Below are 12,926 nucleotides of genomic sequence, written 5' to 3'. Positions count from 1 at the left end.
TTCAAAAGACACAGACTTTCAGAAGTTGAGGACAGTTATCTTGGCCGAGTCTGCTAGCCTGATCTCCCAAGACTGTCTGCGCACGTGCACCGCACCTCTCTCAGTCCTGGCGGCGTTCTGGCTCCACCGGGGCCCGGGACTTCTTCACGGCTATGCACGGCTACCTACTTCTTCACCTGCTGTGCACCAGCAGCCTTCACACACCAGCCTGAGCCGTGCGAGCCACGCAGTCGTGCCACACCAAGTCACACGCGTGTGCCATTGCACATCCTGCTCTGCTGCTTGGAATGACTCCTGGATGCACCTTCTATCGATTCGGCCTACCTGTTCTGAAGTATTGTAGAATTATTCTTAATGTGTATTGCCTCGTACTGTTACTTGCATTGCATGTGTCTTATTTTAGTAACTAGTTTATTCCTAGCTATTAAAAAGATGCTTATTTCCTACCTATTAGCTACCTGTTAAGTGTTTGCCATCAAGTGCAAAAACAATTATCCCTATATTTTGTCTAATTATTTTTTAAGAACTTCAATAACTTTTCAAATAATGTACACAGAGGGAACTTAATTTCTTTATATGGGCATAGAAGAATTTTATTGTGATTATACTTGAAATTGTGTAAATTAGAAGTGTCTGCATTACTACACCTTAAAGTTTCATTTCTCTAGCTGCTCTTAATTTTCTGTGAGAAGTTCATTTTATTAAAAAAAAACCTACAGTTACTGAGAATGACTAGGTGTGTGTCATAGGCACGCACTCCACCAACTGCGGAGGGCTGGTGGCTCCGGGCTCAGGACAGCGTCTCCCTGGGGGTGGCCATGGCTGACAGAGCCCACCTCGCTCAGGGCAGGCTCTGCCCCGAGGAGAGCTTGCTGTCACTTCAGAGCAGTCAAAACTAGTATTGCTAGTCCCACTTCACAGGAGAGGAGACAGTGAGCCTCCCGGAGGTGCAGGTCCTACGTGGGGCTGCCGGGCAAGAGACCAAGGGGTTCCCCAGTCTCAGCGCTGTGGCACAGAAGTAGGGAGACACATGTATAGTTCAAAATTTCCTAGTTACTGTATTTTAAAAATGAAAAGAAACCACTGAAAATAGTTTAAATAGACACTTTAGCTCAATTTACCTAAAATGCTATCATTTCAACATATAACATGAAAATCATTCTAACATACTTTCTCAATATCTCTGTGTGTGTGTGTGTGTGTGTGTGTGTGTGTGTGTTACAAATGACTGAAGCTCTGCTATGTGATAGCTCTATCACTGAGCTGCAGACACAGAAAATTCTTCTTTTTTAAAACCTTTTGAGACAGGATTTTACTATGTTGCCCAGGATGGGCTTGAACTTGTGATCCTTCTGCCTCAGTCTCCCAAGAACCTACAATTACCATCTTTACTGCTACTTTATTTATTTATTTTCTGTATTTAGGACAAAGTTTACAGGGTCTGCAGGGTCTCACTGCATTGATCAGACTCATAGTGATCCTCCTGTTTCAGCCTCCCAAGTGCTGGGATTACAGGCCAGGCTCAGCTGCAGTCTCAGCATACCAGGCGAGCAGGGCTGGCCTGGCATGCAGGGCTTGAACTACGGCTACTGTGCTGTGCCTCACGTAGCTTTGGACGGTGTGTCTCTGGTCTCTCTTTTAATTCCTTTGGAATGTCTATGTTGATATGATTCTCACTGTTCGTACGATTGATTTCAGTACATTAGTCATATAGATATTAGAAAAACAGCCCTAGGGAAGGTTGAATAGCTCAGTGCATTACAGTGCCTGCTGGGAGGTGCAGGGGCCAGGGGTTAGATCCCCGGGCCTGCCATGCCGACCCTGTCCCCAGTGCACACTGAGATGGTGATTGAGATGGGTCGTGGTGGTGCACACCTGCAATCCCAGCTCTTGGGAGGCTGTAAATAGGCAGATCACTGCAAGTCCGATCTAGTAGTGAGACCCTGAACACCCTATAGACCCTTCCCTAAAGTACAAAGAAGAAGAAGGAGGAGGAGGAGGAGGAGGAGGAGGAGGAGGAGGAGGAGGAAGAGGAAGAGGAAGAGGAGGAGGAGGAGGAGGAGAAGAAAGAAAGAAAGAAAGAAAGAAAGAAAGAAAGAAAGAAAGAAAGAAAGAAAGACAGCCCTGAGGGCTTACGTAGGTGACCCATTTCTTTTGTGAACACATTCCTTGTTTAACAGCCTGTTCTACTAGCTATTCAGACTTAGGATTCATTGCTTTGACTCAGAACCTGACTTTTGTGGTAAAGTTCTTGTTTATAGAGGCTCAGTGTCTTTTGTACCTCGTTTATACAGTAATTTTGCTGCTTTTACTGTATAGTACTATAGTTTAATGTTCTATACATTACATGAGTGCATGGAAGAGCTATTCAAGTAAAAAGAAAGTAATCAACTTGGAGTTCCTTTACAATTGTTTTCTAAATATTGTGGGGTGTGTACTATATCCAGTTTATCATTTAGTGACCCATTAATTGAAATACCTCATCACTTGAATGGAACTCAGTTGTTAAAGGGGGACTGTCTTTGGAATTACTTTTATTTCTGTGGAAGCATAAGATAAATCATTTGGGTCTCCTCTTGTCAGCAAATCTCAGTAGAGATTATCTATAGAGTGAGGACAGAAATAGGCTGGCAGTACAGTTCCAACAGCATAATTCAATGTTTAAAATACTTAACAGTGTGGGATTAATGTGTCTGGATGTGGGCCTGCTGGTTTCTCACACTGGACACAAATCTCAAGTATGTCATAAAGTTAAGGCTTTGCATCAGAATAAATTTAGCATTTGGACAAAAGAGCGGAGATCACCCAATTATAATATTAAACTATTTTAACGGCAGTGCAAACACCAATTATCAAACTTGGCAGCATTAATGTTGATGGGTGCTTGCTGAGTTCTTGGATGAAGAGTGGGGAGCTTGTTACAAAGTTGGGGGTCAGCCCCTCTCTGGAACAAGAAGCAGGAAGGTGAACAACGTCTGATGCTCATTTTATAGTCTCCTTGCAGTATCTGCTTAATAGCAGTGAGGCTGCAGGTTCCTTTGTACTCACCACTGTCTTCCTGGAGGATCATGCCAGGAGTCATGGCCTTCTTTGTTGCAGTTAGAATGACGTAAACTATAAAAAGCCACCCTTTTGGCAACAGAAAAGGCAAATCAAAAGCAGCAAAGCCCCATTCCATAAGGGGAGCGCCTGGCAGGCTCTGCACTTTGCCAGGCCCTCGGTGATCAGCACAGGGAGCACCTCAAGTGCTTCAAGTACTTTAGGGCATCCGAGCCGGTCCTGGAAAGAACCAGACACAAAACTATGGCATCAGTTGGAAGAAACATATTTAGAAGGGATTTTTTTTAAATGCCCCTGCAAATGCCCGTGCATACCCTAACCTGAACTTTTAAGAGCAATTATTCAGGTGTCAATAAAACCCATATTAAGAACACTTCATTTATGGAGCTCTTTGCACACTGTAGTTGGTGTGCTTTTTTTCAGCCTTTGAATATCACAGTGACCTGGTGGACGATCCTAACCATTTTCCTGGTACGGAAAGAAGTGCCATGAGTTTTACAGATCTCGCAGAGAAAAGTCTCCAGAAGTGGGCATTTGCACTTGTGCGGCCTGATTTCGGAGCTCCAAGCTTAGCCACTGTGCCGCTCACTAACCATCCCCCTCTCATCAGTGGATGGCAATGTAACCTAAAGGCATTTTCCAAACCGCTGTGAGGCCCGGCGTTTGGATCTGGTGTGTGCATCTGGCAAGTGTATTGCCAACAGAAGCATTAGAAACTACAGAGATGACTGAAGAAGTTTGCTTTGAATCTTTTGTACTAATTAAACGAACTAAATGAACTACTTAGACATTTTTAATATTACAAAACTCATGAAATACTTAAGAGAACTCTTAGCAAGAACATTCAAACAATAATTTACCAATTTCATTTCAACTCTCAGTTCTTTGCTTATAATTGCAAAGTTACGTTTTGCGAAGGTGAAGTGAACTTGTGAGGGTTTTTCCTAATCATTCGGGTGCTGCATGTTGGGAAAGACAATTGGGCCACACTATTCAGTTAGTCAGTGTTGTGTATGAGGTGCATCAGCCTTCTCTAACTTGCAGTCTAGAGCTCTTTAGGTCCAGCCTCTGCAGATAAATGCAGGCTGTCGCCTATACTCCTTCACCGAGAGCCATGTGTGAGGAGACAGTCCTGGACAGGAGCAGCATGTCCTGCAAGTGCTGGGCATCACCGAGTGTCACCCAGGGGACAGTTGGAGGAAGGGCTCAGCAAGACGCAGTGCACCCAGCACTTCTGTGAAATGCCTGCAGCACTTCTTCAGGGCCTGGCACTGGGAGTAGGCAAGGGAGAAAAGGCTGATCTTATGAGCAGAAGAAAAATCACCGGGGTCTATGTTGTTAGATTCATGGTTTTTGCTGTCTCTGTATGTTCTACGCAGGTGCAGACCAAAGCAAAAGAAATAAGGAACCAATCTACTAAAGGTGGTCTACAAGGAGAGAGACAAAGGGGAAAGAAAGCACCCGCTGAAGTCTGTTTCATGTAGAACGCAGAAACCTGAGTGATAAAAAGCCCGCGGACACTTTCCATTTGTGAGTACGTTTGGTCTCAGAGAGTGAAATAGGATTTAGCACCCTAATGGCTTCAGTCGTGGAGAGAAAAGAAATGCGAGGACAGGAGGCAGAGAGTGGCTGTCAGAGCCAGGAGCTCTGGGGGACGCGCCAACACAGCCTGTGCTGCCTGGCGGTTGGCGTGCTGCTGTCTGTATGAACTCTTGGGGCTGGGAAACAGTCTTCACTCAAGGAGATCTCTAGGTTTTAACAACAATAACAACAAAAACCAACTATAAATAGAAACAACAAAAATAACCAGATGTTGTCAAATAGAGGACGGTTACATCTGCTCACAGTCTGTGGAAATCTGAGTGACCCGGAGTTGGAAGAGCCTGAGAAGACATACTTAGTCCTGTGCCTCTCTGCTCAGCAAAGTTTCTGTCCGTTGTGTTTACATTTGGTTCTGCCTGGCAGGACTGCGTCACTTCACTGGCCGCCTGTTCTGCTGAGGAGAGCGGCATGGTCTGAACTTCTGTCTGTGCAGCGTTCCTTGCTGGCCCGACTTTTGTTATGTTCCCTTAAACAAGAATAAATGGACTCTTTCACCCATTAGGTGACACTTCTCTAAAGAGGCCATTACCACGTTCTGTTGCTCTCAGGAAACGCCAACCCACTCTCCCATCCAACCCTGCTCCTTAATTTTCCCTCTTACAAAATGGACTTTACCTAAAGGTTTGAGGGTGTGGGAGGATTTGGGGGCCTGGGAGGACAGTGAAGTTGGATGTCTTCCTTCACTGCCAAAATCGTGGTTATTTAAGGGTAAAAGACTCAGAATACTGACTGTTTGTTTCAGTGTATTCAATGCATTTTACAGAACCTTAAATTGACTAACTCATCAAAGTAGGTATTTATGAGGAGACGCTAGCTAGATGTTTGAAAGTGTAGCAAGACAAATTGCTTCTGCCCAGAGGTCCCTTCCAGCCTCTGCCTCCACAGCGGTAGGCCGACTCCTGAGAGCAGCTGCTGGCTGCTAAATCAGCCTCTGTTTTTTAAGTTGTTCTTTTCCAGGTTCTTCCTGGTGTGGAGTCCTCAGTAGGAGGATTTCTCAGCAGCTCAGCCTCCAGGGGAAGTCGCTCTGCATCGAGAGAGGGGGAGGAGGGGGCTGGGGCCTTCTGAGAGCAAAGCTTCCTCTCCTCAGACACCAGTTCAGCAGGAAAGAAAATGGTAGAACAAGAAGAAGGAAGGAAGGAGTGTTCCCATATTCAAAGAAATACAAGAGGAAGTTTATTTCCTAATAGAGTTGTATTTAACTATTTACTGATAAAATACATATTGGAAATTTTAAAGCTTCTTTCAGAAAATCAATACACACTGCCTATTTCAAAGAACATTGTCATAAACAAATGCTATTAACTGATTCATGCCCTATATGTCATTTTTTGCCAGGTAATTTGAAGTTTTCATTTTAAATAAATATTACATTCCTATTGCTACACATGCTGGGAACAACCACGGGACGTTGCAAAGCCCTGTTTCGTGTGCACAGTGGTGGGCTCACCTCCTTCAGTGTGTAACACGCGAGCACGGGGTGGGACATCCAGGGGAGGAGCCGCCGGCTGCTGCGCCCTAGCCGAGTCTGGACTCTCTCCACCTTGGGAAGAATACCGCCTGCCTTTCAGGGGGTGGCCGCAGCAAAGCTCTGGGCAGACTCGTGTGGAAGGCGGGAGGGGACCCTGGCCCGAGAGCGTCCTTCACGGCTTTGCCGCCTTTTCTAAATTAAACACACAGCGAATGCTCTTTTCTTCTTAAAAATGCAAAAAACTTTGGCAGTTTTGTAGTTGGCTTTATTTATTTATTTATCTATCTATCTGGTACAGAGTCTTGCCCCACAGCTCGGGCTCACAGTGACCCTCCTGTCTCAGCCTCCTTCTGCGCCAGCATTACAGGCACACGCCACCACGCCTGGTCTCAGTGGCCGGCTCCGAAACAGCAAGCCATGTGGTACCAGGGATCGAATCCAGGTCCTTGAGTTTGCCAAGCAGGCGCTTAGCCAGCCGAGCTATCTCCCCCCGTCCCCCGAGAAAGATATTTTGAAGGACTAGGGCTCTGTGTGTCGGGGAGCCCGGGGAGCCCGGGGAGCCCGGGCGCATGCCACACTCGCTGAGTGCAGAGTGCACGCGGCAGGATGCAGAGGCCGGGAGGGCGAGGAGGGCAGGGAGGCCGCGCGAGAGCTGGCCCGAGCCTTCTGACCCGGGCCCACGGGGCTCCGACGTGCCCTGGGTCACTCGCACGTGTCACGGCAGCCTACGCCGGGCAGAAGGAGGCGGCGGCTCGGAGCACTGATGTCCCCAGCTAAGCCCGGGAGAGCTCCAAAGAGCCTCCCTGGCTGGCGGAGCAGGGAGATGTGTGTGCGAGCCGGACGCGAGTGGTCGAGGGCCCCTAGACGCCTCCTCCTGCTATTACTTGTCTAGGATCTGTTTTCTTTACTGATTTTCATATTGTTTCATTGAAAAAGTGTTTATTCTACATATTCTAACTAATACTTAATTTGTTAACAATAGCAACAACAACAAAAATCCCATAAGGCTCTGCTGCTGAAGGCAGTGTGAAAATAATCAGTCCAGATGGCTTCTGAAATCCCTCTCACTTTTCCAGCATCAATATTTTATGCTATTAATTTAGAAATAGAGTCATTCATCTTTCACCATGGGAACTCTAAGGTCTGAGCAGCAGCCTTGAGTAATTAGGGGACAGACATTAGTCTTCGACAAAGCCTACAAAAGCAAGCTTTTGCAGCCTGCCTTTTCCATCCCCGGGAACAGCAGTTCTGGTTCTACTCCCCATAACCGTAGTGAAAACTTTCCTGAAATCGTCAGGCTTCATTTGCTTGCCAACAGGAGACACCTGAAGTCAGAACCAACGGTCAGAGTAAACACACACATAACAACGCGTTGCAGTTTTCAGTCAATAAACTGTCAGGTGGAAAGCAGAGAACGAACTACCTGCTCGCCTACAGGACAACTAAACCAAAAAGTCACTTATAAGTTTGGAAATCTGATTTTCCTCAGTCATCAATACAAAATACCTAAGCCAATACCTATGCACACAAAACAGAATTAAGGTACGGTATTCAAAATATAAATTATTCAGTACTTTCTTAGTTTAGAATCATATTTTCTGAAATTGAATTCAAGAAGTATGTCATTGTAAACAGATACTTTGACACAAAAAACTCGGCTCAGGAAGGGGTAAGCAGTTGTACACTGGTGACACATCGTGCTTGTGTTGTCACCATAAGTCTTTTTATGTCACTGCTCTCAGCCCACCTTTTGAGGCTCTGAAGAGAACGAATCTCTTCAGTGATGGAGGAGCAGAAGTAGTCCAAGGAAGGTGAACTTGTAGGTCAGCGCGTGCTCTGCTGGGGTCCTAAGCACAGGGCCATGCTGCAGAAGTGTGTCACTAATTGTTCATTTAATTAATTACAAATTGATTGATAGATTAATTATTATTAGCACAGCAAACACCTCTTAAAAATGGTAGGCTGTTTCTCTTCTTTCACTTTTTATTGTCTACTATAGTAATCTACATGAAAGTAAAAACAAAACAACTTGTTTTGTGTCCTTTATTTGATATCAGGGAATATTCCTGTTATTTAACTATTTACATAAAGAATTAAACTTTTTCTTTTTGTTAAAAATCTGCCAGAGTATTGCTAACTAAGCCTCATTCTGCACTATCAGAAAGCTCCTCACTGAAACAAGAGGAAGACTTGAGGGCCGCGGTTCCAGCTAATGAAAGCCACAGAAGGGAGGCCGTGAGAGGACGTGTCTTACAAAATAACAAGCAATGTAGGAAGATGTCTTTGTCCAGGAAAAGTTTCTATTGTTCACACTTGGTACTTCTCTCGCCGATCATTTTGGCGGTTCTTAAGGTGCTGAGTTTTTCCCCACTTAGGCTTAAAAGATGCCATTTTGCGCATTGAGTATGTCCCAGGCATCAAGGTCCAAGAAAGAGCTTGCTGTAAGAGAACCAGATTACATAAAACACGCTCTATAGCTCATTCTGCAGGATGGTTATAGGGATTTTAGACATTACAAGAAGGACAATAATAAAAGCAAAGCATAGTTCTTTAAAACTCTGTCCAAATCTCAAATTATAGTAAAATATAAATTAAAACTCTTCCATTTTATGAAGCTCCTTTTATAATTACTCTTTGTTTTAAAATCACATTTCTCATTTCTTTTGTGTGTAACTTTAAAGTGTTCATAAACAAATACCCACGACTAAGATTGCCACTGGGACATCAGGTCTTTGAAGTTAGCCTCCAAGTAGAGAAGCAAAGTCTGCTTTTGCAGCTCACACACTACAGCCTACAAGACAGCCAAAGCCTCGGGAATCACTTACTAAGGCGTCTGGCGTCCGCAGCCTGGTGGCGTTGTTCAGTCCTACCAAGGACGGGAGTGTCTGGGCCATCCAGTGGGAGAGCACCGCCGCGGCGCTAAGCACAGCGCCGAGCTTCAGCAGCGGAAGGCTCATCGCTGCGCTCTAGTGAGCTTGCAGGCGGCTGATCCCGACCCCGAGCCAGGCTGGCAGCAGGAGGCACCGTGGCCAGGCAGAAAGCAAGATCAAGGGCAGGCTCTGCTCCCCGGGAAGCCCGCCGGACCCTCCCTCCCTCGAGGGAAGCACCCTGACTCCCTTGCCTTCCCCTTTACGACGCTGCTGGATCATCCAACAAGATGCCTCAGCAGGGCTTGGTTGGTCAGCAGGAGGCCAGAAGCCGGAGGGCAGGGGTGGGTGAGGCTCGCCTGCCGGCTGCTTGGTCAGTCACCTTCAGCACAGCCGTCCCCTCTGGGGTTTGTCTAAGTAGAGTCAGCAGCTCTTTATCTTTCATAGAAAAAGGATGCTTTCACATGGAGACCTGCCAAAGTGCACATCCAGAAACCAAACTTAATATGTACAGATTTTCTGGGCGAGGACGGAGTGCTTTTAGGAAGAGCCCGAAAGTGAAGGCTGCAAGTGATTTCCAAGGCAATCAGATACCGAGACTAAGATTATTTTTTTTTTAAAAGTAATTTAAACTTAGCATCCCTGCCTTAAAGCTGCAGTCAATGGTGAATAGCTACTGGCTGCGGCAAATCTTACCTTTAAGCTTTTTAGCTGAACACACGAGGAAGACTGCCTTGGAGAGAAGCTTACAGAAAATTCATGTTTCCAGGTGTGCTTTGAGGACGTGTGCTTTGCTTTGTAGGTACCAAATACTGTTTTCACTTTGTGAGGAATGCCGGGCAGATAATAGAAATCTGTGTCTTGAGAGAACTAGTGGTTTTGTGAAAGGTGCACAGGACTCGGGACCCAGGAACCAGAGGGGCTCATCCAGCTAGCTGTGTGAGTAGCCAGCACCCTCGTCCTGGGTCCTAGTCACTTCTCACAATACGTGCTGCTTGGACTCTGAGGCTGCCCCCAGCTCTCAGACTCAAGTCTCTTTTCATTAGAACTCTACAGGCAAATAGGGCAGTGTAACCCAAGGCTTATGGCTAAGTTTGTTACACTTTTTTTTTTTTTTTTTTGTAAAAATACTAGAAATTACCCACATCCAAATCTCAGGTCCCAGGCTCAGCCAAATTGCTCAGCAGATTAAAGCACCTGCAAGCAGGTGCAGGGGCTGAAGTTTCGATTCCCAGACCTGCTGTGCCAGCCCCATTCCCTGAGCATGCTGAGATGGCAACTGAGACTGGGCGTGGTGATGAGCGCCTGTAATCCCAGCTCTTGGGAGGCTGTAAACAGGAGGATCACTACGAGTCCAATCTAGTAGTAAGACCTTGAACACTCTGTAGGCCCGTCCCTAAAAATACCAAAACAAAAAAAATAAAATCAATCAATCAATCAATCAATCAATCTCAGGTGCCAAATGAAATAAGTCAGAGGCAATTTCCTTAAACAACATATGCATTTTATTCTTTGTTTTCTTTTTAGTGGCCAGCTCAGCCTGCTCTGGGGACGAGGCTGGCATGCACGTGGTGCTGGATATTTAAGTTGGGTCTGTGCGCTTGCCTAAGCTTGCCTAAGCAGGAGTGTTAGACCACGGAGCTATCTCGCAGGCTGAATATAAGCATTTTAAAATAAAAATGTGGAGAGAAGACCTGAAGGAAAATATGGCTTAATGAAAGGATTTAGTTACAAAAAAATTAAAAATCATTGCTCTGATTCCTTAGGAGAATTATGAAATTATTTGTATCTGGAATTTTTTTGCCAAAGATCTATATCTTTCTTAACTATCTAGATAGGAAAATTAAGGCAAAGTCTAGTAAAACTGAACAAGTTGTACATTTGTAGTCCATCCATTTACTTTCCTTTCAAAAGCAGCTTTAAACTGGAATGGATACTAATGACTCTGCAAAGCACTCTTGAAGCTATTCGAAATCCAGGCTACCTTTGCCTTTTGTTTTTCTGTTTCACTGAGAAGTGCATCCAAATGATTGCTCTTGGTCTTTATTCATTTTCATTTTTAGTTTTTGGTGGTACTAGGGATCAAACTCAGGGCCTTGTGCTTGCCAGGAAAGGACTTAGTCCACTGAGCTATCTCCCTGGCCCCTTGGCCTTTATTTTTAGTCATGGTACCCAGAAGAGCAAATGCTATTTCTTGTGATCTTCAAAATTCATATGATACGAGTAAAAACACAATCATTGATTACTGAGTAACAGAGCGCTGAACATGGGCAAGACTCAGAAAGTTTGCATCACTTAGTACGACAACAGCCTGCTAATAAACTGCAAAATGATTTACAAACCCAAATGCTTGAAAAGTACACCTGGAATTCTGCCTGACTTTAATAAAGGACAGGGGTATATTTTCAAAAGCTTAATTTCCAAAATTGAAAATTAATATACATGCAATTACTGGATAATTTAAGAAGCAATGTAACAGATAGTAATTATATTTACTAATGAACTATTAATCAGCAAAATAATGGCATCTTTAGAGGAAGATAGAACTGAATGTCAGGGCAAAACAGGGTAAATTAAAAAGAAAGGAAGAAATAAGGAAGAGCAACACAAATGGAATGGGTCTTTCAATTTTGCAGAAATGCAAATGACTGTCCAAAAGAACGGAGGGAGAAAAATGGCTCAAGTGTGATTCAGAGAAGCTCGTGGACAACACAAAGCTATGCTGGGTTTTAGAATGGTTCAAATGGCACACACTGAACTAGAACAGCTCAAACCATAATGACTATTAGTTGTGGGAAATAAATTAACAACAATTTTTTAAAATTAACAACAATTTGCAAAGAGCTAAATAGTTTTCAATACTCTCATAATCTCCATTAAGTGGTTTCCATTCACAAGTTCAATTGGCAAAGGGAAGAGGTTTTTCTGTAGAGAAGCAGCAGCCTGAGTTCAGAGCAAGAAACCCGGGAGCTGCCGAGTTTCCACAGCACAGTGTGAGTGGGAAAGGAAGAGGGGGCAGAGCTCCAGCTGGAGACGTGGTGGTGAGGGAGGCCAGGGCCTCCAGGGGCATTTGGACTACCTGCAGAGGCTTCATGGGAAGCAGTGAGCTCATTAAGTGCGTGCTGCCAGCTATGTACGTAAGCATTGCTGTGGAGCAGAATACATGGGTGGAGGCTGTGGGGAAACCAGCATGTGGCAGAGGTGCATGTTCATAGCCCAGGTAGGAGATGGTGGGGCCTGGAGCTCTGGGGCAGGGCTTGCCTTGAGGTCCGTGGGAGAGTCGGCAGGCCTGAGAGATGCGCACATGGGAAACCCAAGAGAGGAGGGTCCCTGAGGTGGGTCTTCCCAGCTCTGGGACTGGGTGCAGGTCGTCCATCAGGATAAGAAGTACAGGCAGAGGAGTAACTGTAGGGAGCTTGTCTCGCGCCCAGTGTGACATTCTCTGTCGCACACCCAAGGGGAGCTTCCCGCCTGCACTCAGAGGGTGACAATGCACTCACACGTGCAGTTCAGACAGGTGTTACATGTTTTAGGCCGCATGATCTCGATGGCCGAGTGAAAAGCATGGACTTACAGAGATGCCAAAGGTTTTAACGAGACTTTCATTCTAGTTGACCTCTAGACTTATTACTTACATGCTCTTTTTAACAAAGAACAATGACAAACAGCCTCTCTTTTCAGTAAGTGGTGAATATATTTCTAAGTCTGATGTTCTCACAGAAAACGCAACCGGGCTGTACACTTATTTCCACACAGAATCCCACACTGAGTGGATCAATAACTAGGAAAACCACAACTGTGTGTTAGTTCTCTGGCGTGGTGAATGATAATAATTAATATAACTCGGGGCTGGGGAGATGGCTCAGTATAGTAAGCACTTGCCTGGCAAGCACAAAAAGCACAAAGGAGCTGAGTTCAATCCCGGGTTC

General features: G+C 45.2%; 1 protein-coding gene across 1 annotated transcript in view; it reads right to left on the bottom strand.

Moving 5' to 3' along the window:
- Olfm3 (olfactomedin 3) overlaps positions 1-12,926 on the bottom strand; it is a 204,872-nt gene that overhangs the window by 36,535 nt on the left and 155,411 nt on the right. The gene's annotated exons all lie outside the window — the stretch shown is intronic.

The sequence above is a fragment of the Octodon degus genome, unplaced genomic scaffold (genome assembly GCF_000260255.1).
Source record: "Octodon degus isolate 3935 unplaced genomic scaffold, OctDeg1.0 scaffold00084, whole genome shotgun sequence".
NCBI lineage: Eukaryota > Metazoa > Chordata > Mammalia > Rodentia > Octodontidae > Octodon > Octodon degus.
This window is presented reverse-complemented; position numbering and strand designations above follow the sequence as displayed.